The sequence below is a fragment of the Jaculus jaculus genome, chromosome 3 (assembly GCF_020740685.1).
Source record: "Jaculus jaculus isolate mJacJac1 chromosome 3, mJacJac1.mat.Y.cur, whole genome shotgun sequence".
NCBI lineage: Eukaryota > Metazoa > Chordata > Mammalia > Rodentia > Dipodidae > Jaculus > Jaculus jaculus.
Window position 1 is genome coordinate 117824644 of NC_059104.1, and position 25081 is coordinate 117849724.

General features: G+C 35.6%; 1 pseudogene; it reads right to left on the reverse strand.

Annotated features, from left to right (window-relative positions):
* Positions 1-1891: 1891 nt before the first annotated feature.
* LOC101604854 lies at positions 1892-3059 on the reverse strand (annotated as a pseudogene).
* Between the last annotated feature and the right edge of the window lie 22022 nt (positions 3060-25081).

Below are 25081 nucleotides of genomic sequence, written 5' to 3' on the forward strand. Positions count from 1 at the left end.
TCCCATGAATCAGTGTGTGCTTAATTGTTTAGAGATTTAGATTAAATATATCTGTACATTTCATTTTCTGATTCAGTTCACAAGAAAATATAACTTTACTGAAATTCTGATGATTCATATTCATTTGCTTTCAAGATGATTATTTCTATAATTTTTATTTATGATATTTATATCAACACTACCTCTGTAACATTTTAAAATTAAAAGCAAGTCATTTTATTTTAAACTAACCTATCTTCTGTTAAGACCATTGTTGTAAGTACATGCAGCTGCCGGGGTACTGATATTTTGCTTATCACTAAATTATAAAGGCCCTTGGAAGGAAAAAGCCAATGGGATCTCACTGAAACCTTGTTTCCCTTGCCCATTTTATGGTATGCATTAATTAATCTAGTTTTGGCTAAGAGATACATTGATTGAATAAAAAACTGTAATGATCACTATGGGCAATTTGCAAAGAGCAAAAGGTAGTGTAGTAGTGTGAGTCAGACTCTCTAATAAGATTTTCTTCACTACATTCCAGCTCAGATAATGACTTGCCTGCATGTATATTTAACCTCTTTAAATCTCAGTTTCTTCATCCATAAAGTAGTAATTTAGCTAGAGTGCCTTCTTTCAAAGGCTGTTTTGAAGATGAAACACTTCATACTGAAGCTGAAACTTATATTATCTTGATAAGAATATCAAGGAAGTTCCACAAATTTGACATTGGGAACTTTTAAATTAGGACTCACCATAACATCTAGCCCAGTATACCTTCATTATGAAATTAATTTTTTTCAAATGGAAGTTGTTGACTGTATAATTACTTCTGTTCTCTAGTAGAAAATAATATGAGTCATCAAAAATATAAAACATAGAGACACAAAACTTCAGATGAGAAGCAGGGATCATAATCAAGATATAGTCAGGGGCTAGAGAGATGGCTCTGTGGCTAAAGGCACTTGCTGGCAAAGTCTAGTAGCCCAGGCTTAATATCCTACTACCCATGTAAAGACACCCAGAGACACATGCATCTAGTATTTTGGGGGGTGATAAGAGGCAGTCCCTGGCTTGCCCAACCCCTCCTCTTCTCTCTTTTTGCAAATAAGTAAATGATTAAAAAAATAAAAATCAAACCCAAAATAAAATGATGTAGTTAGCTATATTTAACACTATTTACTTTAATTCTCTACTTTGATATATATTAAAAAATTTCAATACAAATCACTCAGCTCTTAGGATTAAATGATGTAATGCTTTACAGACACCATAGACACCATGAAGTAAGGAAAAGGACAGATGAATGCCTTGATTTTACATTTAAACTATTATAAATAGAATAAAATAATTGGAAACTTCATATCTGATGGGAGGTTATATTTCAAGAGTTGGGTTTTTTGATTGTTTATTTGTTTGTTTGCTTGGTTTTGGTTTTTCGAGGTAGGGTCCGTTCTAGCCCAGGCTGACTTGGAATTCACGATGAAGTCTCAGGGTAGCCTCGAACACAGGACAGTTCTCCTACCTCTGCCTCCTGAGTGCTGGGATTCAAGGCGTGCACTAAGAGTTGTGAATGCAACTTAGTTGGTACATGCTTGCCTAGTATGTATGAATCACTGAGTTTGATGTTTCATTCTCAATATTACAAAAACCAGGCATGAGGCATGGAAGTACATATCTGTAATTTCTTCATTTGGAAGATGATCAGGAATTCAGTTTCTTCCCCTGAGCCCACACAGGGTAAATGAGCTCTTCTCTCTTTCTCTCTCAAAAAACATATTTATATTTAATGTTTATATATCCATAATAACACACACATACAATTTTTTTTAAAGAGAACAGAGGCCTATATTTCACCAGTAAGTCATTGGCTTAGATTGAGTCCAGGTCAGCTTGGGGGCCACTGCCCAGCCTAAAGTAGGTCGTAGAAGTAGTCCAGGCCCTGGCCCAGCTCCCAGATGGAGATACCAATGCCCAGCTCCCTGGCCAGCCCCAACCATACCTGCAGGGACTTCAGAGTTGGATAGTAGACTATATGCCTCCCACCACTGCTCTTCCTATGCTCAAAGAAATGTTCTGCTGCCTGGCTGTCCCACACCACACGAGGCCTGTGGTACTTCAGAGCCTGGACATACCTGCCCTTATGACAGGCTCATGGGCATCCTTGGAGGCTGCATAATCCATACCATAGAAGTTCAGTCCCAGGAGGATCTTGCTCCACCACTGTGACTTGGGGTCCAGGACCTGGACACAGCTTCAAACCCAGGTCAGCGGTGCATTAGGTCCAGACTGTTGTGATGTAGAGTAGTCGTAGGTCATAAGACTGAAGCCATCTAGCACTGGGGCCAGTTGCTCAAACTCCTTGTAAGTGAACATGCCTAGCTGGTCGGTCCCAGGAGTGACAGCAGGTGGAATAACCAGGATGGTCAGCAGCCGGGCCTGGTGTAGTGCCTCAGCCAAATGGGTAAGCATGTGAATGAGTCCCACGTGCTTCTGGCTCAACAGCTGGCTCCAGACCTCTACAACAAAACCGTCACAATACTGGTTCTTTGTCACCTGAACCACAGTCTTGCTGAGCTCTTCTATCTCATCCTCACTGTCCAGGACAATTAAGTCCAGTCCTCAAACAGAAGCCGAGGTACTATGCGCAGGCCTTTGGCATGCTTCATGATAGCTCGCATCCACCCTTGGTCCACATCGTGGAGGCCTGTAACTTCAAACATCTCATGGTCATGTCTCTTTAGTTGCAGCCATACTGGTGATATCTGTGTGAACTTGCTCCCAAAGACCTTGGCAACATCATAACCATGGCTATTCCATGGAGTGACATAGCCCAGAACCTCTCCAGCAATGTTCCTCTCCAGGGCCCTTGCTGAGCAGTAGCTGCGATGTTCAAGAACCACATCCTCAGCCTTGAGGTCTGCCACCACCAGACCCTGACCTTAGACAGGCTTATCTGAAAACTGAGTCTTCTCCAACAGTGTCTTTGAGGCAGCTTTTTGGCATCTGACTTTGACAGGGTGGTGTGAACAGAGTTGCAGGCCAGAACTAGCGCAGAGGACATGGAAGAGTAGCCACATGGTGGATGTGTCACAGCAGGGTCCAGCTTTGGGGCCTAGGGGGTTTTGGTAGATAATCTTCTCTTTTCAGATGACAGTGACCTTGGGATGACTCAGAAGGCATCATGGTGTTTCATGTCAGGAGACCCGCCCAATCTCACGCACACCACCCCGAAGACGCGCCTCCAGGACCATGCATACAAAATTCAAAGGATTATAATGAAAGTTTGTTTTATAGGCCAATCCATTTTTACCATTTTACCCATGAAAGAGGTCACAATTAATTTCCCTATGTGCATGTAGATTTAAGAGTTTTAATGAAGGTAGATTCCCCTAATACTCTTTTTAACATTCCATATATACCTGGGTACTATGCTTATCCAGAATGTTGTATTACACTGAATTGAAGCTCTATTTGGTGGAAGTTACATGAAAAATAGTTCTATTACCCTGAAGCATATATTCTAGATATGAATTGGGATAAGAAAATAATCTGTCAGTGGTTATGGAATCTTAAGAAGACTAATATACTATTAGCACCAATGTGAAGGAGATCCCTTTTCTGGGACCTGTAGTCTTTTCTTCAGTGACAATTTGATGCATGTGATTAGACATTATATATATATATATATATATATATATATATATGAATGACAAGGCAAACAACTTGAGGTTCACCTTTATTAATGTACCTTCAATGTTCAAAATGCCCTTTCTTTTATTTCCAGCTAAAATATTATTATACAAACTGAACATGCCCAGAGGCATTCCTATGGCCATTTAAATATTTTGACATATGCTTCATGACCTTGAGCTAAATATGGCCAAAATGTGTCTGCCATCTTTCCCTTTTAAATTATGATCTTGTACTCAGCCCTTTTTGCCATGCCCATCCTAAAAATGATTTTGTTTTTGAGCATGATTATCCTTTCCACTTTAAATCCTGATGTGTCCTGTGTTCAGACAGCATGGTACTTTGGAAATAACTCCTGTGCTGTCCTTACTTGTTACAGGTAATAAATCTTTCTTCACTTTTACTATACCTTGGCTAGACCTGATTTGGCCTTACAAGCAACAAGGTGTGAATCCATTAGATCCAGTTGTAAAAGAGTATTCATGTTCTTTTAAGAACTGAGGTATGGGTCTGGTGTGGTGGCACACGCCTTTAATCCCAGCACTTGGAAGATAGAGGTAGGAGAATCACCATGAGTTTGAGGCCATCCTGAGACTGCATAGTGAATTCCCGGTCAGCCTGGGCTAGAGTAAGTCCCTACCTCGAAAACAAAACAAAACAAACAAACAAAAACAAAACAGAAAGGAAAAATAAACAAATAAATAAATAAAAAGAACTGAGTTACCCATTCAGATTTTAACCTTACTCTACTCTTCATGCTTTTAAAGCAAGATCAAATAATTATTGTATCCAGCTATCATCTGTTAAAATGAAAGCATTGTCTTTGGTAGTAATACGATGTAAGCAATTCAATAAATAGCAGGTATGCATTTATTTCAGCCTTGTATCCAGTTTACAACATTTTTGTTTTAATTGATCATTATATGATTCTGTGAAATTCAAGTCTCAATACAGTTATGTCTTATTTCCATTTCATAACTTGTATCTTAAATATCTAATTTCTTTAATTAAGCCCACCTTTTACCATAGTCTTCCCTATCAGTAAGTACTTTTACCATGGGACGTTCATCTGGGCTTACATTCATTTTTGACTGAAGTAGACCTTAGTATAAAACCATACATTTAGGTTGGTAAATAACATGTAACAATAGTTAACTCATTGCATATGCTTTTCTTCAAATGTAACTGAAGCATTGAATAATTTCATCATCTAACATTTTAATTTTTCCCACACAAAGGAAATAGAGACATTTTTATTGTAACCTTTATTCATAGCACTTTATGGTATGTTTCAGTCACTTTACATATTGTTGTTATTATAGGCATCAGAGATCAAAATTATTAGCTATATTAAAATATTGCATTTTCAATATATCTCACATATTTCATTTGGAATATCTGTTATGCTATTTTATTATTATTATACACAAGTAAATATATTTTTTTCAAATTATAGGAATGCCATTGCCTTACAATACAGAACTGCTCAATCAGAAATCTGGAATGCATTTGAAATCCACATCACCTATTATTGACCACTTCTACATTCTTTTTTATATTTTACCTCATTGGTTACTTTTCTCATCATGAAACTCATCCTCTTGTGTTAGGTGGACTTTGAGATAGGCTCTGAACTAATTTTTATTGTAACTCTTGCTTCAAGCAATGTTTTTGACATAGCATTATTAAAGAGATCTTCATGTACGCAAAATATCAGCAGGTGCTACAATAGGTCTACATCCTTATTATAACATAAACTGTACTAGAACTGTTTTATCTCTCTCTTGAACTTTGCTTTACATTTAAATCTAGTTGAAAAAGTTCATAATAAAAGGAGAAGAAAGATAAGGGGGAGGAAGAAGCCAGAAAGAGAGAAAAGACAGAAGATGGTAGCTTAGAAGAATGAAAAGAAACATTAATATTTATTTACCATTATTCTATGCTCAATAGCTTGGTAAATTCTTTTTAAAAATATTTAATTTATTTATTTGAGAAAAGTGGGGAGACAGAAAGAGAGAGAAAACATGGACATGCCAGGGCCTCTAGCCATTTCAAACAAACTAAACACAGGCACCACCTTGTGCATATAACTTATGTGGGTAGTGGGAAATCAATCTACATCCTTAAGTTTCACAGGTGGTCACATTAACTGCTGAGATATCTCTGTAGCCCATAACTTGTTGACGTTTTAGTGTTAATAATGCATTTTGTATATATGTCACAGTTATATGGATGAATAGTTTAAAATATGCCATACATCAAAATCTATGCTGATGAATCCTGATGCTTTGCTTTTAGCCCCAGATTGGAAGTCTATTTTAACCTAATGCTTATCCATACATACTTATCTCTGTGATAACAATGTTATAGAATTCACTTTTTGTATCTTTGTTGCATCCCTTATCATTGTCAACGTTCCAGGTTTCATTATGATATATTAGATCTTTCAAGAAGATATGTCTTAAAGATAACTATATTTACTATATGCACTGTGACACCTTCTTTAGTCATCACATTGTATCTTCAGACTCTTCTTTCACACCTCAATAAGTGAAATTTGTATTCTCTGACACATGTTTAAAGAATTCTGTGGGGGCTGGAGAGATGGCTTAGCGCTTGCCTGTGAAGCCTAAGGACACCTGTTCGAGGCTCAATTCCCCAGGACCCACCTTAGCCAGATGTTCAAGGGGCACGCAAGTGTAGAGTTCATTTGCAGTGGCTGGAGGCCCAGGCACGCCCATTCTTTCTTTATCTCTCTCTGCTTTTCTCTGCCTCTTTCTCTCTCTTGTCTGTCACTGTCAAAATAAATACATAAAAATAAACAAAACATTTAGCAAAAAGAATTCTGGGGCTGGAGAGATGGCTTAGCAGTTAAGTGCTTGCCTGTGAAGCCTAAGGACCCCAGTTTGAGGCTCAATTCCCCAGGACCCACATTAGCCAGATGCACAAGGGGGCGCACGCCTCTGGAGTTGGTTTGCAGTGGCTGGAAACCCTGGCGTGCCCATTCTCTCTCTCTCTCTCTCTCTCTCTCTCTCTCTCTCTCTCTCTCTCTCTCTCTCTCTTTCTCTGTCGCTCTCAAATAAACAAACAACAAAAAAATTAAAAAAAAAATTCTATGGAACAGTGATAATGAAAATAGCTCATTGTTATTAGCAAGAAATAAAGCCTAAGTGCATATTGTGGAAAACATGACTATTGTAAGGCAGTGGCATTCCTATAATTTGAAAAAAATATATTTACTTGTGTATAATAATAATAAAAGTTTTATATCCATTAAATGCTAAATCGAACACGTTCTGTGCCTAGGTTAATATTTTAATTGCAAAAATAAGTTTAATATTCTAAGTATTCTTTAGAATTTTGCTTCTGTTTATATGTAGGTTCTTCTAGATAGAAAACTTTGACGATAACCATTTCTATTTACTTTTACATTCCTAGGGGCAGTATGACCTGTTTTGCAACATGAACTTAATATCATTTTTAGACTGAGGCTTTACTCCTAAGTCCATATTTTCTGTAAATATTGTTTACAGAATTCAAACACAAAGTTTTATACAAAGTATAAACATGAGGGTGTTTATACTCAGTTCCTTTCTATTAACAATACTGATATTGCTGTTACAATTTCAAGCATCGTTCTTTGACATTAACACTTAACTATTTCATGTGTAACACCCCTTCTGCCCACTCATAAACACATGGTTCAGCAGATGGGTCAGGTATAATTATCTCAATTTAGCAGCAGAAAAAAAATTGAAACTCAGGAAGGTAAAATATTTGGTATGGATTATCCAATTATTAAGTTATGGCACTGAAATTGGGATATAGTTATTTTGTCAGTCTGATGAATGCTGTGGCACTTGGAAGAATGTGCAAATTTATATTTAATAGGCTAGTTTATAAACCCAAAATTATCAGTGACTGTTTTTCACAATAGTGATATTATCATAGACATGAATGCTATTTTTTTAATAGTATTCAGAATGGCTTGCTTAAACAGAGCATACTTTTAATTTTAGAGAAACCTCAATCAGTGTTCTTTTTCAATTTTTCTTGGTACCTTCTGCCAATATTGCATCTGATACCTGACATGTTTCATTCAGAAGGAAATTTTCTGTCTATTATCCCCTCATTTCCCACAACCTAATGTAGAAATGTATAGTGCATTTTCAGAATTCCTGTCTCTTAAGATTTAATTTAAAGTCAACTCAAAAAAATCAACAGATGAAAGGACTTACTTTTAATGAAGGAGTTAGCCATGCCACTGAACACTTACAGACTTACTCCAAACACTGGTGAAACCCACAGTACCACCAAAATGAAAATTCACTTTTCAAGTGAACAACCATCTGAGTGCATACAGTTCTCTAAATATATTTTACACACTTAAAGAAGATTTTTAGAATTTGGTATCACTTCTTGCTCAGCTTCAATGAAACAATTAAAAGTTGTAAGACCTCAGCAGCGATCAAAGCTCATCTGACTTAGTAGTTTTAAAGGCACAGAATTAAAAGAGATTACATCCAGCAAAATTATTCCTCATAATTGAAAGTGAAAGAAAACTTTCCATGATAAAAGCAAGCTATATGATTATGTGAGTACTAATCCAATCATACAGAGAATATTACATAGAATAACCCAAAGTGAAGAGCTAAACCATCATATCCAAGAATCTAAAAGAAAAAAAAAAATAACAACCATGAGTAGAAAAGACAAGAAAGCTTGTAAAGTCCAAGAAAACAACAAAATCCATAAAGCTTCCAATTTAACAGAGATTAATTTAAACCTAACAGTTATTACTGTAAATATCACTGGTCTCAATTCCCCAATGAAAGGCACAGGCTTAAAAGGCATATCAGAAAAATGGACCTATCCAGTTGCTATCTACAGGAAACCCACCTTACCAATAAAGATAGACAGTACATGAGGGTGAAAGGGTGTGAAAAAAAAAAAAAGACATATCAAGCTAATGGAAATAACAAACAGGGTTGGCTATTCTTACAGACAAAATGGACTTCAATCCAAAAGTCATTAAAAAGGCAAAGGAGGGAACTTCAATCTCACCAAAGGAATAATAAAAAAGGATATTACAATCATAAACCTATATTCAGCAAACACATTAGTACAAAATTAAAAAAAAAACAAAATTCTGTTAGACAATAGAGCAGAAATAACCTCCAATACAGTTATAATAAGATACTTTAATATTTTACTCTCAGTGTTAGACAGATTAACTAAACAAAATATTAACCATGAAATAAGGGAGTTAACTAATACCATAGATCAATTTGACTTAACATAATCACTACAGAATAATCCATCCTAATCCTACAGAATACATATTCTTTTACCAGTTCATGGAAACTTCTCTAAAATAGATCATATATTGGGGCATAAAACATGTCTCAACAAATTCAGAAAAATCAGCATAACCCCATGCACTGTATTAGACCACAAGGCAATACAACTAGAGATTAAGAAGAGAAACAACAGAAAATTTACTAACTTATTGAGGAAGAACAATTCACTATTACATAATGCATGGGTATTAGAAGAAATAAAAAGAGAAATTAAACATTTATGGAATTGAACAATAAAGAAAACATAACATATCAAAACCTAGGGGATACAGTTAAAGCAGTCTTAAGATGGACCTTTATAGCACTAAATTCTTTCATTTCAAAAACAGAGAGATCTCAGTTCAACAAGTTAACGATCAAGCTGAAGCCACCGGAAAAATGAGAATAATCCAAACCCAGATGTAAGGAAATAATCAAGATCAAAGGAGCAGTCAATAATTTGGAAATCAAAAGATAATTTAAAAATGATGAATCAAAGAACTGGTTGTAGGAAGAAGTAAACAAGATTCATAAACCACTAGCCAATTTGATCAGCAGAAAAAAAAGAGAAGGCTTAAATCCACAAGATAAAAAGTGAAAAATGAGATGTTTCCATAGACTCTGATGAAATTGGGAGAATCATCAGAACATATGTGAAAGACCTGTATTCCACAATATTGGAAAACCTGGAAGAAATGAATGAATTCTTTAACTAATATCACCTACCAAAAGTAAATAAAAAAAAAAAAAACACTTGAATAGAGACAAAACATCAAATGATATTGGAGGTGCAATTAAAAGACTCCACTCCCCACATAAAATGTCCTGGGGATATGATGGAGAGTGGTGGAGTTTCAAAGGGGAAAGTGGGGGGAGGGAGGGTATTACCATGGGATATTGTTTATAATTATGAAAGTTGTCAATAATTTGCTTTTAAAAATCAAGGCCTAAATCTGTTGGATGCTATCAAGCCTTCATTGAAGAACTAAAGCCAAATTTTCTCATTATTCCACACAACTGAAAACGAAGGAACACTCCCTGATTCCTTCAATGAATCCAGCATTACACTAATACAGAAACCAGACAGAGATATAGCAAGAAAAGAGAACCATAGACCAAAATCCCTGAGGAACATAGATGCAAAAAAATAGCAATAAAATTCTTACGAACAGAATTCAAGAACATATCCAAAGCATTATCCACCTGTATCAAGCAGGTTTCATTCCAGAGATGCTGGGTTGGTTCAACATACAGACATCAATATAAATAATATATCATATACTAAGACTCAAATTCAGGAACCAAATGATCATCTAAATAGATACAGAAAAAGGCCTTTAACAAACTCCAGCATCCCTTCATGGTTAAAACACTGGATAAGATAGGAATAAAGGAACCTTCTATCAACATAATAAAGACAAAGTACAGCATATCTAAATCCTATATCATACTAAGTGGGGAAAAACTGAAAATATTCCCACGAATGTCTGGAACTAGGCCAGGGTACCCACTCTTATCACTGCTTCTCAGCATAGTACTTAAGTTCTTAGTTCAAGCAGTTAGAAAAGGGAAGGGAATAAACTGGAAATGAAGAAATCAAACTAGCTCTAGTCATAGATTGTATGATTATATACCTAAAAAATCCAAAACATCCCATCAAAAAAAATCCCTAGAAATGATAAAAACTTTCAGAAAAGTGGTAAGGTATAAAATCAACATAAAAGAAATCAATCACCTTTGTTTATATCAATGACAAAAAATATTGAAAAAGAAATCAAGGAAAGCTGTCCATTTTACAATAGTCACATACACACACAGACACACACAAAAAAAATTAAGTATCTTTGAATCTCCCTAACTAAGGAATTAAAAGAACTATATAATGAAAACATAAAACCATTAAAGAAAGAACTGGAGGAAGACATGAGAAGATGGAAAGACCTTCTATGCTAGTGAATTGGAAGAATTAATATTGGTACAATAGCCATCCTACCAAAAGTAATATACAGATTCAATTCAATTCCAATAAAAAAAAATTCAGCAACATTCTATACAGAGTTAGAAAGTACAGTCTCAAAATTTATATGGATACATAAAAGGCCACAGATAGACAAAACCATAGTCAGTAAAAGGAACATTTTTGATAGTATCCTTGTACTTTATTTAAAGCTTTACTATATAAAGCAGCAGTAATAACAATAGCATGGTACTGGCACAAAAACAGGCGTATCAATCAATCAATGTAATAGAATTGAAGATAATGGTATGTGTGGGCATAGCTATAGCTACCTGATCTTTGACAAACCAGCCAAAAGCTCTCACTGGAGCAAAGACAGCAACTTCAAAGAATAGTTCTGAATAAAATGGACAGCCACATGCACAAGATTGAATTTTGACATCCTCTTTTCACCTGGCACTTCAATATAAGACCTAAAACCCTGAATTGACTAGAAAAGAATGTAGGTTTAAGGAAATTTTTTTCTGAACAAGACTCTAGTTGCCCAGAGAATTAGGCTAAAATTCAACAAATAGGTCCCCATTAAAATAAAAAAGCTATTGCACAGGCAAGCAACACATTGACAAAGTCAATACACAACCTACTCAATGGAAGAAAATATTCAATGGCCATACCTCTAACAAAGGTTTAATATCCACTATGCTTGGCTTTAATATCTAGAATCTAAAAGGCACTCAAAACCTAAGCAATAAAAAATCCAGCCCTCTACTCAAAAAATGGGGCAGGAAATTAAACAGAGAGTTCTGAAAGGAAAATTAGACACCTAAAGGATGTTCTATATATCTAATCATCAAGAAGATGCAAATTAAAATAACTATGAGAGGGAACCTAGTTCCCACCAGTTAGCCTTCATAGTCCTGAAAAGTGCTTTGAGAGTGGCTGGAGGATAACAATTGCCAACATATTGATTAAGCAGGAGATCCTGCCAGCTATAAAATTAATCAGCTGTGGAAGAGGTATACACTGGTGCAATAGTGACTCACAGCAGATGTAGGTAACCATCTGCTCATGGATTGGGCGTGGAACTCATTCAGTGGAGTGAACACATACATGGCTCTGGGAAACAAGCCAGATTCTTCTAGAACAGGAAACCAATAGGCTCCTAAGAGAACCTCCACTGCTCTCTTTGATGACAGAAAACCCCCAACCAAGATCAGCTTGTGTGAGGGAAGGGTTTACTTTGGTTTACAGATTTGAGGGAAAACCTCATGAAGGCTGGGAAAACCAGTGCATGAGCATAGGCTGGCTATTCCCTCCTAGCCAATATCAGGTGGACAGGAGAGTATGCTAAACATTGGTAAGTGGAAGCTAGATACAACACCCATAAGCCCAGTCCCAACAATACACTTCTTCCAGCAGGCTCCAATTCCCAAATTGCCACCAGCTAGGGACCTTGTATTCAGAAAACATAAATTTATGGGGGAATACATGAATAAAGCCACTATATTCTACTGTAAACTCCTTAAACTGATAACCATCCATAATGCAAAATGCCATACATTCAGTCAAACTTTAAAAGTCCCCATAGTTTTTACCAGTCTCAATGATTTTCAAACATGCCCATAGTCCAAGGTCTTTTAATTTAGCCATAATTCAGTAATAATAATAATAATAATAATAATAATAATAATAAATAGCATAGAATAAACATTCACACTAAAAAAGATGTCATTGGGCATAGCAAAGAAATATTCAACCTATACATGATTTAAAACAAATAAGACAAAAATCAAATTCTATAGCTCCAAATGTGAGAACCTTAGCCACAAGTTTCTAAGCAGCAAGTATTTAGAGTTCCAAATGTGCTCATTTATTTAGTCTACTTACAGTCCTGGTAAATGTAATTTAATTCCAGAGGTTCTCCTTGGTAGTCATTCCATATTCCTGGTGTCTCCACTGGCTCTCCTACAGCCAATGGTTCATCCTCATGGCTCCATAGGCCCCCATGCAGGTAATTCAATAAGCCTGCTTCACGCTGCCCATGAACACTTAAAAAAAAATGTTGCAGATTAAATGACCCTCTCTTTCCTACATTTGCTATGCTCCATAGTACCAGATGGACTACCAACTTGTTAATCCAGAGGGGAATAAGACTGAATTTGAAGAACAGAAAACACTTTCAGCATTCAGGCCACTTCAAAAGGCTCTGAATTTTTTCTGTGGTCCAGTGCAGATCAGCTGATCAAATCTCATGGTTGTAGTCTCCAAAGCAATTGCAGCTGAATGGGCAAAAGTTTCAGTTCACGGTTTTATTTCTTTCTGTGCCATGTCATTCTGCTCACACCAGTCCATTTCTATGCAATGCAAACCTGCATAAGTTTTCAGGACATGGGCATAGCAAAAAGACTCTCACACAGCTCTTTCTTTCCAGTCCAGGCAAACTCTTTCTCACTCTCATAAACAAAATTTCACATTCCATAGTTCTTACTGCATTCAGGTCATTCAACTCTGACCAGAATAGCCCATCAAGCCATGTTTACAGCATTCCAAGATGTCTCTTAGGCAAAGGTTTCAAGTTTTTCTACATTCTTCTCAGAAATCAGCTCCATAAGACCAAAAGAAATACAGTCAAATTTCTAGCAGCAGAGATACCACTTCTCAGTACCAACTTTACTGTTGTAGTCAGATTCACATTTGCTGGCAGAAAACAGCAAACCAAGAGCAGCTTGTAGGATGAAAGGGTTTATTTTAGATTTTAGACTTAAGGGGAAACTCCATAACAGCAGGGAAAACCAATGTCATGTACATCACCTTTTTGCCAACATCAGGTGGACACCAGCAGTAGTAGAATGTACCACCACCAACAATACCCTGTCTGCAGGAAGCTCTGATTTCCAAATTGCCAGCAACTGGAGATCTAGCATTACAAACACATAAGTTTATGGGAGTCACCTCAACCAAACCACTGCAAATGGACATATACAACAATATAGCTTTCTAATGACTAGCCTTTGCTCCCTTTTTATTTACACTGTTTTCTCTGGATGTAGAATTTTCAGATTCTCATTAGAATAGTCCAAAATACTCGGCTTACTGATCTGGAAGGTGTCTTCAGTGGCAAGTACCAAGTCCATGTCCATTCTTCCAAAACAAAAATTCCAAAAAACCACAAGGTCAGATTCATAAAGTACCACACCCTACATTCTGATAGCAATGCTGTTACAGTCAGCCTCATGTTGCTGAGAATAACTTCCAAACCCATCACAGTTATGGAGGGACAGGCTTATTGAAGCTTATCAATGGAGTAGAAGTTCCATAGTGGCAGAAGAAGCAGGCTTACTTTTACAGGTCCATAAATAGAAAAAGTAACCAACACCAACACAAACAAGCACATTGCAGAAGCCACAAGGCAAAGTTCCAACACTTTGCATACCTTAGGCTGGAATTCAGATCTGCCCCCATTAGCACCTCATCTAGCCAAGCTACAAGATTGAATAAAACCCCTGAATCTATTAGGCACATCCATTCAAACTACCACATTGCCACTTCCAGAACACTCTGAAAGTGACTTTTATAGGGACAATTGCTAATCCAATGATAAATGCTTACATATAAGATTTATATAAGTTTATATATTTTCTCTTAGAGTAGGAGAAGCTATTTTTTTATTGTCTGCCTATAAAATGCTCATAAGTATTCATTTGAATTCACAGTTCTCAAATGTATCCAATTACTTATTCTTTTCATTCTTGATTTACCAAGAAATGTTAAACAAAAATGGAAATAGAAAACTTTCAGTAGGAAAAACAAAGAGAAAACTTTCAACAGAAATTTTAGTTCAGATTTGCTGTTTTATAAAAACAAGATAGATAACTTGTCAGAAATTCTCAAGACATAAAACAGAGTAAGATATTGCACTCTCTCACAGTATCAAGAAGTAAAGAAGCATAAAAAAAAAATGTGAAGCAGGGCTTAGCAGTTAAGGCATTTGCCTACAAAGCCAAAGGACCTCAGTTTGATTCCCCAGGACCCATGAAAGCCAGATGTACAAGGTGGCACATGTGTCTGGAGTTTGTTTGCAGTGGCTGGAAGCCCTGAAATTCCCATTCTCTCTCCCTCTTTCCCTCTCTCCCCCCTCCCTCTCTCGAGTAAATAAATAAATGAATAAATAAATAAATATTTTTTTAAAAGGTGAATCACTGATGTCACATCTAAGGGGCATGGAAACCAACTGAAAGAGATCCTAGTGTTCAAAATGGAATAATGTTAGCATTAGGATAAATAGTGCAGGATTGAATTAGAATTCAAAGTACAAAATAAACATTCATTAATTTATGATCTAAGAAATAAACTGATTATAAACATGTTGGAAATAATGGATTAATCAATTCATGCAAAATAATGGATACATCTTTTCATGTGGAAATTTTCAAAAAATGCATGTGGATTCTCAACTCTGTCCTCAGTAAGAATCAGTATATCTGTATTTCTCAAGTATAGGCATTTAGGTGTTATGGTTTTTTGAACTATATAGCCCCCATAAACTCATGTGTTTTGAACGTTGGTGCCTATCTGGTGACAATTGGGTAGGTGGAGCCTACTGGAGGAGGCATGTTGTTTGGGGTGGGTTTGGGTGTTACAGCCAGTTCCCCTCTTGCCAGAGTTTGAGTCACTCTTATGCTGTTTTTTTGTTTTGTTTTGTTTTGTTTTTTGTTTTTTGCCACCTGCAGTTTCTCAGCCATCATGAAGCATCTCTTTAAGACTATAATCCAAAATACTTTTCTCCCATCAGCTGCTTTGGGTCAGGTGTTTTATTCCAGCAATGTGAAGGTAACTACAACATATAGGCTATTCTGACAAACTGTACTGCAGATCCAAGTCAATATCAATGTAAAAAATCATGCAGATTGTATGCGTTGTATGTGTTCTTGATAGGATATGATATGGCCTCCTTTTCACATACTACCTAGTAATGGAAATCACCACATGAATCCAAGTTGATGGACAGCTTGTTAATGACTTACCAGTAAAGTACTTGTCAAAACTGTCAATATTATTAGACCAAGGAATGTCTGGATAATTGTCACAGCCAAGAGGAACCTGAGGAGAAATGCTGTGCAAATAAATCAGGGTATCCTCGAAGTGCACTTAAGACAGACTCTGGACCTTAGCCCAAACTGAGGGACTCTGAATGAAGTTGGACCTTTAGCTATATGTCAAGATTGAGTCATTACTTGTAATTAGTGTACCATAAGATAGTAATAAATGAAAGGGGCCCCAAACCATTCTAAGCAAATACATTTTTTAAAAGAGTCACTAACTGCCCCTTTGAGTTTTCAGAAAGATCTGCACACTCAAGGCATTGGTTACTGTGATTTTTAGCATTTGCACTCTTATTTGCAATCAATTTTATTTATAAACAGCGATTTGGGTTGTCAATCACAGCCTTGGCATGTTTTAAAATAATAGATTTTGCATAGGTAGTACTAGATAAACAATTAATATTTCAAAGATAAGTCTGCCTTACAATTTTTACAAATATTAAAACATTACATTAGGGATTTATATTAGCACAGGAAAATGCCACACTAATAGTTCAAGTACAAAACATATATATATAGGTTGTTTGCTGCTGAGTAGCTTAGACCACAAGTTTCTTGGAGAGATGTTGGTCATTTGATGGTCACACAAGTGCAATAGTGGCACATAGCCATGGTGGATAACCAAATACTCTTGAATTGACTAATGGGTCCACTCAGTGGAATGGAACCCATAGCTGGAACTGGGAAACAAGTCATAACCATATCCAAAAATTGAGTTTGCTCTACAATATCAAGCTCCCACAAATCTTGGGCTTCAAGAGGGCCTACACCTATTAAACTCCCTCTAAAATGATAATGGTTATCCCATCTATCTGGTGCTGACTTCACTCTCTGTTGGAGAATCTGCTTCTCTTTTTCAGATGGATGCAGAACTTGAGGAGAGATTCAGCCCATTGTACCTCACCAGGGCCCCAGCTGGAACCATAGAGTAATTAGGGAAATAACCAAGAATGCTGCTTTCTTGGTGAACCTGGTACCAGAACAAGAGTGAAAGAGATAGACACACACACACACACACACACACACACACACACACACACACACACACACAAACCTCAACTCCTACCAAACAAGATATTCAGAGACACATTGGTTTCCAAGAACTCATCACTGAAGTAGCCCTAAAATTCACCCAATATGGCTCAACGACCTTCACTGAAGAGGGGGTAGAGAGATTGTTAGAGCCACAAGTTGGGACATTATGCCCAGAGACATTGACTCTTCCCCATAACTGATGGATAACCCCACAAAGCATGACCCACAATCCCCAATGAGGAGGGTCCCCTCAGATGGGGGAGGACAAGGAGGAAGCTAAGTATGGTACCAATATGGGTGTTTATACACTGAGTATGTACATCACTGATAAAGAAAAAAAAAACATATATGTTATTAAAAGATACTGTCTAGTTTTCATTGGGTTGAAAATAATGCCAATAAAATTCTATTTTTTATGGCTAAAGCAATTTGAGCTGTATCTTTCTTCTGGAAGAACAAACTTTTAAGACAATTCATGTCTTGATAATAAAACATGCAAACGAAGTTTGCATAATTAAATAACAAGCTATTTTATGTGCCAGAAGGTAAAAATTGATTGAAAAAAAATAATTTCCAGGTCAACCTGGGTTAGAGTGAGACCATTCCTCCAAAAATCAAAGCAAAGTTAGTATCTGCATAGCATGAATATGCATGTATATTTTATTTTATTTTTAATTTTTTTGTTCATTTTTATTTATTTGAGAGTGACAGACAGAGAGAAAGAGGCAGAGACAGAGGGAGAGAGAGAGAGAGAATGGACATGCCAGGGCTTCCAGCACTGCAAACGAACTCCAGATGCATGTGCCCCCTTGTGAATTTGGCTAACATGGGTCCTGGAGAATCGAGCCTTGAACCAGGGTCCTTAGGCTTCATAGGCAAGCGCTTAACTGCTAAACCATCTCTCCAGCCCGCATGTGTATTTTATTGTGAAATAATAATTTTAATTATCTTCTTTATCCCAGAGCATTGTAAAGAACATATTTTCATTTTTCTGTGTTTATACTTACTGTGCTATTACTTCTGGAATAAGTCTTTATTGCCATTTAAAGTTGTGTTTTCTTGAAGCATAGAAATCAAAAGGATGTATGCATAGGAAGATCTTACTCAACTTATCAAGCTATACAGTTGACACTGGATAGTGTAGTTTTGAACTAAGACACTTATTTTCCAGGATCAATCATCTTTGGAAACGTCCCTTACCTTCCCAGTACCTATTTCCTATTCCTTTAGAGGAAATTCTTCTGTTTTACAAATAGTTTCTCTTTGAACTCTAACTATAGAAAGTGAGTTGGAATTAAATCCAGTAAATCCTCTCCTAAAATATATGGTTTTGGTCCAAGAAACAATCTGCATTGACTACACTAGTGATTATAAAAGTCAGGGGTAATAATTTTATGTAATATAGAAAGATATAAGTATTTAATATAAAATCTAGCACATAGATTGGGAATGGAACTTGTAGATACATACTGCAAATATTGAATGCTCACACTTTTCAAGTTTCTAAGGCTCATCCCTCCATCTTTTCCAGACACCATCGTTTCTCTCTCAGTTCTCCAAAATTTTTCCTTAGTATAGGCTAGTGATGAGTGCTAATTTCTTTTTGTTTTTCTGCTATTTGCTTATACCAACATGCAACCTTCATAAAATTTTCTTTGGCATCTGTGGCAGCTTAGCCATGTAGAAAGTTTCAAGAATATAATTGAAACAGATTATTACAATGCTATCTAATGCTTGAGCACAGGACTTTACTCTTATACAGTACAATTTATTTTCCAGAGCTCCCTCAATGACCAGACTTTATCTGAAATCACTTTTGATGGCTTTTTTCCCTCATCTCCCTTATCAACTTCTTTTGTTTCTGCTGCAAATGTTTTATTTCAAAGGTTCTGGCATCTAAATCCCTGTTTCTAACTTTACTTCTGGAATACTAGGACTAGCTTCATAGGCATTTTGTCCTTTTGGCTCTGTGAAGTTTGCTCATGGCCTTTGAATAGATTTCTCCTTTATCTAAATAAATCTCTATAAAGATTCTATCTGTTGCTTTCAAACACAATTGTAATCCAGAAAACTGTAACCAAATGATCTGCAACAACCAACTGTGCCAATCATGGAGCTGTTCTATGTGCATGTATTGCTGTGTATCTACTTGCCTAAGTAGTCTGGAATTTATGACAAAGCACTGATATCTTAAAGAACTCAAATTTGAGTTACTAACAGAGGCTTTTGTTTAAACTTCAAGTTACTTTTAAACTATGCTTCATTTTTGAAATATCTTCAAATTATAATCTCTGCGAAATACAACTTCAAAAGCCAGGAAATTGAATGTATAGAAATTATTACCAAATTTAGGCATGTTTCCTTCTCTGAAAGCCTGCACAAGGACATACACCAAAAACCAGAACATACAGGGAAAGGTGTTCAATAACTATAAGTTATAAAGATAATACAAATAAAATCCAAACTGAGATATTACTTCATAACTTTTAGAATAGTTATAAAAAAGCAATTGGACAGTATTAACCAAGAGAAAGGGCTTCTGCTTATGTAGGTAGGAAAGGAAAATGTTCTATTCACTATAGAAAACAATTTATTGGTCTCCTAAACAGTTAAAACATGAGGCCCTGTATTTGCGTTGTGGGCAACAGAACTCACAGAATTAAAATGGTTTTTAAGGAAACCTTGTATGTCAAAGTACATTATAACATTTTCCATAGCAGATAAAACAATCTGAGATGAAATGATAAGCATAATTTAATAATATATCTGTGTAGTAAAATATATTCCATAAAAAGAATGGGTATATGAGCTGGGCATGGTGGCATACACATTTAAGCTCCACACTGTGGAGGCAAAGGTAGGAGGATCGCCATGAGTTCGAGGCTACCCTGAGACTACATAGTCTCAGGTCAGTCTCAGGTCAGCCTGAGCTAGAGTGAAACCCTACCTCGAAAAAAGAAAAAATGAATTGATGTATGGGGTCTTGGTGGAAGTATTTAGGAAATCACTTTACAGCTCAACAATTCCTATTATCTGTAAAATTAATTATCTAGTGTTTATCATAGATGTATTTGCTCTCTAAAAATGGAAGAGGTAAAAAAATGTTAGAAGTACAAAGACATAATTATTAACTTTTTCCAAATTTAATAAAACCACCCACATATACACAGATCCAAGTAGCACAGAATGCACTGGAAAGATAACTGTGAAAAAGTCAAAGTATTTTATAGTCAAATTATTAAAAAGTCAAACACAAAGAGAATTTTGAGTAAGAATGGTGAGAACAGAGAAAAAATATAAAGAAAATAACAAAATCACATCAGACCACAGTCCAAATGAATTGGAGATCTCTAAGTCACTGAACAAATTGAAAACCAAGAATTCAGTGCTCAACAGACACATCTTCTAACAATGGAGGCAAAACAAAGCATTTTTCTTATAAAAGCTGAAGAAATTTGCAGCTACCAGATCTATACTACAAAGAATGCTAATCAAATTCCTGTAGGCTTAAAGATAATGACATCACATGGAGATTCAGATGTATAAAATGAAATGAAGAAACTAGAAATTTTAATTGTGTGGCTTAATAATCAGAACATTGTGGTTTTATTTTCTTTAAAGCTCCTTTAAGATTAATGAGTAGTTTAAAGAAAAAAAATAAAACCTTGTTTAATAGAAATTTAAATGGGGAGATAAAAAACCAAGACAAATGTAGCTCAAAAATGGAACTCACAGGATTGCATTATGACATTTTCACATTGATTTTCACTAATAAATATAAACACTGAGTGCACTACCTTTTGCTCTAGAAAATCTGTACAAAATCTTGCTAGGAAAAGCAGAATATATTGTACATGGCATAATATGTGTACACATAAAAATCTTTACATATTTTATTAACTCAAAAGAAGGTAGAAAAGTACTAAAATGTAGTACAATCCTAATGAGATTTATACTTATATTAAATAGGAATATAATACCTCCTCCAATTACTAGAGAGTTGTCCTAACAGATTTCTGTACATTGTACACCTTGTACCACCAAGATGAGATATATTTTAAACTCAAATGCATAGAGAGATTAGAGGTGAAGACGAGAAAGCAAATGCCATGCAAACACTCAACTTTGAAAAGGGGATATGCTCAAATTATGAGACAAATAAAATGTTAAGACAGAGTCTTACAAAGAATGATAACTCATTACACTCATAAGAGTGTTTGTTTACTGTGAAGATATAGTGATCATAAACACAGACAATCAACTGACACAAAGGAAGAAATAGACAAACAAAAAAACACAGTTATAAATTTATCACATCATTTTAATAATTGATAGAGATATTAAAATGACAAAAACAATGTAGATCTCAACACCATTTTAAAACACTTGAGCCTAATATGACTTTATAAATTGTAAATGTAAAATACCTATACATCTTAAATTTGGGTAAATGTGTACTTTCCACCAAGATTATACATATTTTAATAGAATAAACATCAGTAATTCTGAATATAATAATATAATAGGTATTACAAACTAGTCAGAATAGAAGTAAATTATAAATATCAAAACAAATATGGTATAAATGCTCAAATATCTTAAAATGAGTCTCTATGTAAAAAGTATACAAAGAAATGCTTATATACAGATAGATGATTGCTATTCTGTGTTCTATGGAAAACAAATAATAAATACTGTGTGCATCTATGTTCACATTCATATGGGCACACTCATCTATATATACATCTATGTTTTATACATGTATATATCACATATACATGTGCACACACATTAGCTCACTTTGTTCTGTTTTCTTTGGGAAACATGTACCAATGGGTTTTGTTACCAATCCTCATTCTATGTGAATGAATGTTTAAATATTAATTATCAAAGGAATTTCTGGGATTTCTGGGAGTGTCCTTCTAGTGTGAATGATTCATGACTAATTCTAGCAGTGAATAAAGCACTCATAGTCCATAGGATTCTCTTGCAGTAGTTACATGTAAAACATTCCTAGGTCTGCTATTACTCATCAACACAGGAATCAAGAAAACAAATAATTATTGTATACATAACCTTTAGTTAATTTTGAAAAACTAAGACCATAACACAGTTGTAAGTTTCCCTGAAATATTGCTAGACAAAGAAGTGATTTAAAAAAAACACAAAAAAACAAAAAAACACCAGTTCAAGCATTTAAACTCTCAGCTCCATATCACACACATAAATGAAAAGTTTCCTTTTGTATCATAAAGGATATTCATACCTACTGCAGCCAAAAGTCTGGCATGGGTGAAATAAAACAGATTACCTTCCTATATATACTGAATTATAACAGGAGCTGATCCCCTAGCCTCACAGTGTGACTACAGCTAACATGAGGGTGTTGCTTCGAGGAGAAAGGTATTCCTTTGAGAATCTGGATATGTGGAAAGATCTGATGAAGTTGAAGACATTGAGCAGCAATATTCCACATCTTTGAGACTACTTTGTCATAATAGAAGTAACCTTATCTCTACTGAAGTAAAGGATTATACCAAATTATTTAAGTAGTAGCCTTTCACCCCCAGAAGGATTATCCCACATTATCACATGAAACAAGTGGTGTCCACAAGGAAAATTTAAATTTTATGAAAAAGAGATTGTCTTCAGGATATACTCTTCACACTTCCTTTTGCTTTTAGACCTACATTGATGAAATGTAAGTCCTAGGCTGTCACCAATGTTCAGGTATACTGTGTGACACATAAGGAGCCATGCTACATTTACCCCTGCTAATATTGTTCTGAAATTTCACTGGAGGAACTTCTCTAATTTCATTAATTGTATCTAGGACAAGGAATTAAGGAGAACATTTGGGTAGGTAATTCTGGACATTGGTTCTGAATTGACATTAATTCTGGCAGACCTAAACATCACACTGTCTCATCAGCCAGAGTAAGGAATGTGGAAGTTAAGAGTGAAACTTTCAGTTTTATCTCACAGTTAGAGCAATGTGGTCTCAAAATTATCCTGTGTTTTTTTTTTTTTCCAAGTTGTGGAATACTTAATTAGAATAAATCTACACAGTATGTAGCAGAATAAAAATATTGATATCTTAACCTATATAGTGATGGATATATATTATGATAGAAAAAATCACAAAGAAGCTATAAGAACACTAATAAATAAATAGTAAACTAAAAGTAATGCTACATCCCTGGAGAAATTCTGAAATCACTGCTACTCCAAAAATATGGAAGCTGCAGGATCAATAAGTGATTCCTCTCACAACCACACTCAACTCACATACTTAATGTGAAGAAAGCAGGGATGTATCTTGAAGAATAACAGTGGTTATTAATCAGGTGGTGACTCCAATTGCAGCTGCTCTACCAGATGTAATTTAATTTCTTACATTAACACTTCTCTTAGTGCCTAGTATGTAGCTATTGGTATGAAAAATGCCTCTTTTTCTCTGTCAACAAAGCTCAACAGAAGTCACCTTATTAAATAGTTACATTTATATCAAAAACATGAGGGATAGCCACGGCCAGTCATAAGCAGGCACAGAAGTCAGATGGACAAAGATTCTGATGAATCAGCCCATCACACATCAACAAGACTTCAGCTGAAAACAAGAATAATTGGAGAAATGAGCAAGAGTGTTGCTTTCTTGGTGAACCTGGTACCAACACAAGGGTGAAGAAGATAGACAAAAAGAACACTCAACTCCTGCCAAATAAGATATCCAGAGACACAGAGGCTCCCAAGGCCTCTTCACAAAAGTCAACCTAAAATGAACCCAATATGGCTCAGGAAAATTTGCGGAAGAGGTGACAGAAAGATTGTTAGATCCAAAAGTTGGGTCATTTTGCACAGAGACACTGCCTCTTACCCATAAATGATGGCTACCCCTACAATGCATGACTTACAATCCCCAATGAAGAGGGTTCCTGCAGAGGGGAGAGGACAGGCAGGAGGCTAACAATGGTACCAACATGGCTGTATACACACTATGTACATAACGAACACACACACAAGGGTGTGGTAGTGGTACACAGCTTTAATCCCAGCACTCGAGAGACAGAGGCAGAGGTAGGAGGACTGCCATGAGTTCAAGGCCACCCTGAGACCACATAGTGAATTCCAGGTCAGTCTGGACTACATCAAGACTCTACCTCACAAAACAAAAAAACAACAACAAAAAGAAAGAAAGAAAGAAAGAAAGAAAGAAAGAAAGAGAGAGAGAGAGAGAGAGAGAGAGACAGAGAGAAAGAAGGAAAGAAAGAGCAAAAGTAAAAAGCTACAAGATGTATTCTAAGCATCCAGGTCTCAACTTCTGATCATTGTCTTCTCTCCTCAAGCCAGGACCTCATGGGGAATTTCTTAAAACCATTGACAGAAGAAGTTTTCAGACTGTTATATGATGTATACTGTTACCAAAAGGTATAAGCATTTCATTGCACTGAAGATTTATTTCAAACAACAAATAAAAGGTAGTAAAATCACTTAGATTCTGAATTCATTTAGCTGATAAAGTGATTGAGTTTTTGAGCATTTTAAACCTCCATTTAAACTCATTCATCTTGATTTGTCAAGCCAGTTTCAAATTCAGATGCTTATTCATGGAAATATATTACTTTTAAACTTTAATAGGATTTTTGATGCAGAGATAATTCAGACACCATGGATCTTAAAACAATATTTTATATAATTTTTTTTTCAAACTTTGATATTTAAAAAAATCTATTGAGTTCAATTTCTAATGATAGAGATATTTGCCTATTTATTTGAATGGTCACATATTCTATGTCCAAATAAAACATCAACTATTAATCCAGATAGACAACTATAAATTAGTATTGTTCTATATATAATAGAAAATGTGACCATCTTGCCAACAATATTTGCACTTGAGAAACACATGTACATATGACTACATATGCATGTATGCACATATATACCCAACAACACACAATGTCATGTTCAAAGAT